Source organism: Mangifera indica, chromosome 4 (genome assembly GCF_011075055.1).
Source record: "Mangifera indica cultivar Alphonso chromosome 4, CATAS_Mindica_2.1, whole genome shotgun sequence".
Classification (NCBI taxonomy): Eukaryota; Viridiplantae; Streptophyta; class Magnoliopsida; order Sapindales; family Anacardiaceae; genus Mangifera; species Mangifera indica.
In genome coordinates this window covers 13,494,253-13,499,745 of record NC_058140.1, presented here as the reverse complement: position 1 = coordinate 13,499,745, position 5,493 = coordinate 13,494,253, and the positions used below count along the sequence as shown (strand labels likewise).

The following is a 5,493-nucleotide window of genomic DNA, read 5'->3' as shown; positions in this document are numbered from 1 at the left end:
GGGTCCCTTCATTCAACTACCAGCCAGCACACCATGTTAACTCCTCCGAGGAATTAGCCCATTCTCAACCCCACATCACCAAACCGATAAGGGATCATTATTCTATTTGTATCTTGTAATGTTTTTTGATCAACTCAATAACACATGATACAGTAGATATAGATCTTTAAATTTTTTGGTTGAATTAGTAAAAATCGATTATCTCTTTTTTATACATTTTGGGTTTTTATATTTTTATATCGAATCTCTATAATTCGATATATTTTTTTAAGGTGTGTATTCACACACTCATAGTTTGACATTAAAAGGACATAAACATGTTTTACAGTAACAATTATTAATCATTCTGATAATGACTCACAACAAAAAATATTGAAAGGTTACAAACAATCAAACTTCAAATCAAAAAGCAATGCATAACCTCTCTGTTTTATAAAACATAACTAATTCATCTTCAAAGCTTATGCGATATGTAATAATCCTATTAAGAGTCATTCAAGCTCTCCCTTGTCAGTACAAGTTTTCCCTATGAATCCATGGTTTACCTTTATGTTAGACCATTTCTTCACCCAATGGAAGAGCAAAACCTAGTAACCTATAAATACACAAAACAATGAATCAAAACATATTACGTGGCACAAAAATTCCACAAGAAAATAAACAATACTTATTATTAGGGTACCCTTTAGAAAAAATACAGTGCAAAAAATGTTGAATTCTCTTAAAGAACCTTAGAAACCATCTCCCATGAATTCTTCTCCTTTAGTCTATTTCAGATTCGATGAGGCAAACTTACTTTTTTTATTGCCCATCAAAGAAAGGACAAAATAAAGACTAAGGTGAGAATCAAAGTAAAATCTCACACTAAGATTGTACAAGTTTATGAAGGAATGGTGACATACTTGTATAAGGAAAGTCATCACCCCAAAAACATACGTAAACCACCCAATAGCAAGTATGAAACACCATTGTGAAAATCACCTTCTATCTCCTCTTATTTAGGGTATTAAAACTTCGAACTTTTATTTTCCATTGGCTTAGGAGAATGCCTCAACTATCCTTTACATCAAGGAAAACCTTAAAAAAGAGCATATGCTAGTTGCAACCAATGAGGAAGACTTTATGTGAGGTATGTAGTTTTATGTATTCTCCCCTTCCTTCTATAGCCAAAAAATAAAGGAGCACAGAGAATCCATCATATCCATTCAATTTTATCCACAAACATTTGTTGGTTATCTTGATATGTAAACAATATATGACTAAGTTTATTCCAAAAGAAAGTGAAACGATAAAATGGATACATTGCTTAAAGACTATAGAGTCATAATAACGTTAGTTTGCATGTCACAATATAAAAGATGTGGTGAAATCTTCATGTGGCAACATCCTTTTTTAGCATAAGATTCTCAATTTTCTTGAAGTCCTCTTCACACTCAAAAAATGGAGGGATGATTTTTATATGGTAGTTGTTAGCCCATGAAAATTATACTTAAGGTATAGATATCTTGACAAACGATTAGCGATCAGACAACTCTTATCCAACATTTCATGAGAAAAAGAAAGTGAAACGATAAAATGGATACATTGCTTAAAGACTACGGAGTCATAAGAACGTTAGCTTGCATGTCACAATATAAAAGATGTGGTGAAATCTTCATGTGGCAACATCCCTTTTTAGCGTAAGATTCTCAATTTTCTTAAAGTCCTCTTCACACTCAAAAAATGGAAGGATGATTTTTATGTGGTAGTTGTTAGCCCATGAAAATTATACTTAAGGTATAGATGTCTTAACAAACGATTAGCGACCAAACACTCTTATCCAACACTTCATGAGAAAAAGAAGGCTCTCCAAATCAAGGCTACAACTATACACCTAGCGAAAAAAGGAATTAATCTAAATTTTTTTAAAAATATTCTAATAACACTTATAAAAAAAAAAAAGAAGTTAACAACCTTCCTAACAAAAATATCATTGATAGCTACAATATTTAATTTTCATTAAAATTTGAATTAGAAATTCGTTAAGACTTGAGAGGATAAAAGATAATGGGCTAGTCTACTTTGAATGTACATTTTTGTTTAAAGAATACTAGTAAAGAGACAAAGAAGAGGGAGGAAGAAGAAGAGATTCAAGAGAAAACATTGAAAATAGACAACAAAACATTACTATTATCATCTCTTATAATACATTCATATCGATCAGCAACAATATCGTAGATATAGGCATTTTAATCATCAGATAAACCAAATTAAAAATTTTATATCTCATTTATTTTTATTTTTCTTTTTATTTATCTTTCAAAACATTGTAGTAAATATATATGAGTTTTTCCAGATTATAATTATTACTATCCAAGTGTCTCTTACGTAAGGTTTAAAATTGTATATATACACAAGTTTTTCTGATAGTAATAAATTTGGAAAACTAATGTGAACGTGTATATATATATCACACACCATAGGAAGAGGAAATACATCTACAATGTTAATATTGTATATTCTCTCTAAACCCTAGCAAAATTCAACAAAGAACAAATGTGTAATCAATTTTAAAAGAGCGTTAATGAGATTATTAAAAAAAAAGTTCAATGTAGGCACGTATCAGTTTGAAGGATTCTCAAGCTGATTCATCCATCATTAGACTCACTTTTCTCATCTTTACGCCACGTGATTTGTCAAACTTGTACATGAAATTTATAATTGGGTGGTTCTCAAGACATGTTGATTCTGAACCAAGGTGCTGATGGGCATGATTATTGCCAGAGAATCAGCCTTAGAAAGTATAAATGTATGCTTTAATTTGCACAATAAATTAGAATTATAATTAACAAAACCATAAATAATTAATCCATTGCTTAAATTTCATAAGTTTATTAATGGTTAAATTTGGATGGAAATCAAGGAAATAATAATAATAACAATAATGAAACATGACAGGGAGTACAACTTTTTCAGCTAAATTTTTGTCACAATTCACATGGTGATGTGAAATTGCCCCAATAATGCAAATATTTTTTGTCAGTGGTAACACATTGGATTCTTTTTTATGCCATGGTTTGTTTTTGAGAGAGAGAGAGAGAGAGAACAAATGGGGCAATGGTGGGTTCATCTTCAATTTCACATAAAGTTTATAGTGAAGAAGGAGGAGGTGGTGGTCTCATTAGAGATGATTGTATAATTATTTTTTTTTTTTCTAGTTACACATATGGGGACTAAAGCTCCAAACAATTAAATAACACAACTAGAAAGATAAACAATTCTACTAATATCATACATAAACCAAAACAAAGTCCCGTTAGAAGATGATGAAAATTCATATAGCATAAAAAGTAAAAATACCATAAAATTAATAGATCAATCAACAAACGTATTAGTTTCCCTGTAAATACGATGAATGTATACTTTTTAATTATTATTTAATAATTATCAATTACCCATAACCCCAAACAAAAAAAGTCTTGTCCCACTCTCCCTTTTGCCCTCCCAATGATTGTACTATTTGACAACATTGTATCGTCATTATGGCAACAATAATAGAGTTTCTTAATGGAAAATTTTGCTGGCAATTTGGGGAAACCCTATTGTATATTTACCATTGTTTGGTTAGTGCCTAATAGTACGGTGTATATACATAATGTATAGATGTAAGTCAATAAAAATTATTGAATCACTATGAATTGATGTGGGTATTCTTTAATTTAATTGTTCTTTAACATTATTGAATCTAATAATGTTAATTGACTGCACACATAATTGAAGAAATTAATGGTTTGTACATAGACTAGAGTTTGACTTAAATTTTCAGGAACATTCAATTAAAATTGGAAATAATTGCATTTTTATAATATTTCTCTGAAGTCTTAAAGATATGGTTGGTTGTCATTAGAACTTTAATGCTCTGTTATGAAGTGAATATTTATATATATAACAAATAATTATATTAACAAAACTAACGAGCTCACCACACAAGGGGCAGAGGAATAACCTGAACTCAATTACAAATAATGGGTAGTCAGAGAAGTCTGATTTTTAAAATTGCATTTACTGTACCTAGTAAATAAGTTTAAGATTTAGTCTATAAGGCTTGAATTTTATAAATGTCTAAAGTAAAATCTAAAACAAATCTGCAAGAATCTGAACCATGTTATAAATATAATAGAATTAATTGAATGATAGAAACGGTAACTAAATTTTATTAAAGGAATAGAAGGCAGGCTTAGGAAATGATAACAAGAAGCAAAAGGGAGAAGTGAGAAAACTTTTATTGAAAAAGTGTATTTACATGAAGAGAGGAGGGGGGGTATTTATGGGAAATTTTGTCGCCCCTCTAGTCAACAAAAATGACAATCTTCGAAGCTAATTTTCCAAGGCATTTAATGTCTTCATATTATCTTTTAGCCAAAGTCTAAATCATGTGGTGGAAAAATCCACCATGTATAACACTTTTCTTTAGATTTCTACTATTTATAGATAATTACATTAACTTTGTTAAGGAAAAACCTAGTAGAATAAAAACTAAAGTAAAAGAATATAATTATTTAATGTCCTGTAAGTTGGTGTTAGACGTGCTTAAACTGCCTTATTAAAAATTTTACTAGGAAAACCTAGTGGAATAAAATCTAGTGAAGAAAAAAAGAATACAGTGCACATTTTGTTCAATATATGATAAACTTCAAAAACTTGCCTAATAAATGCTCTCTCTCTTTATAATAAGATTAATTTGGTTGTTTGTTGAGTCACCGCATGCCAATATTATAAACTAACTTCTCAAATGTTGATGTTGGTAGTGTCTTAGTGAAGAAATTTGCAAGATTCTCACTGGATCTTATTTGTTTGGCATCAATCTTTTTGCTCTGCTAGAGTTCATGAGTGCAAAAGAACTTCGGTAAGATATATTTGGTTATGTTTCCTTTGATGTATCTACCTCTAATTTGGGCAATACATGTTGCATTGTCTTTATATAATATAGAAGGAGTATCTATTGTAGAAAGAAGACTGCATGCATTCCGGATATGAAGGATAACAGATCGTAACCATATGCATTCTCAATTGGCTTCATAGAGTGCTAAAATTTTTGAATGATTTGAAAAAGTTGCAACCAATGTTTGTTTGGTAAAGCATCATGATATTGTTGTGTCATTATAAGTAAAAACATATTTTGTTTGTGAACGGGTCTTATGGGGGTCAGAAAGATAACTAACATCTGCATATCCAACCAAACTAGGGTTTTTAAGGGATTTGATAGAATAGAATAATCTCAAATCTCTAGTTTCACATAGATAACGAAGTATATGTTTGATTTCGTTCCAATGGCGATGAGTTGGTACAAAGCTAAATCAGACCAATAAATTAACTGTGAATGATATATTCGGTCTTGTGCATTGGGCCAAATATAATAAGACTCTAATGACATTAAAACACAGTACTTCAAGACCAAGTATCTTTTCATCTTCTTCTTTAAAATAAAATGGGTCATTTTTAGGGTCAAGAGAT

General features: G+C 30.2%; 1 long non-coding RNA gene across 1 annotated transcript; it reads right to left on the bottom strand.

Annotated features, from left to right (window-relative positions):
• Positions 1-310: 310 nt before the first annotated feature.
• Positions 311-1,300, bottom strand: LOC123215061. The gene is made up of 2 exons (XR_006501943.1): positions 683-1,300; positions 311-595 (listed from the first exon to the last, which is right to left on the bottom strand). It is a non-coding gene; the product is annotated as an uncharacterized LOC123215061 (long non-coding RNA).
• Positions 1,301-5,493: the final 4,193 nt, after the last annotated feature.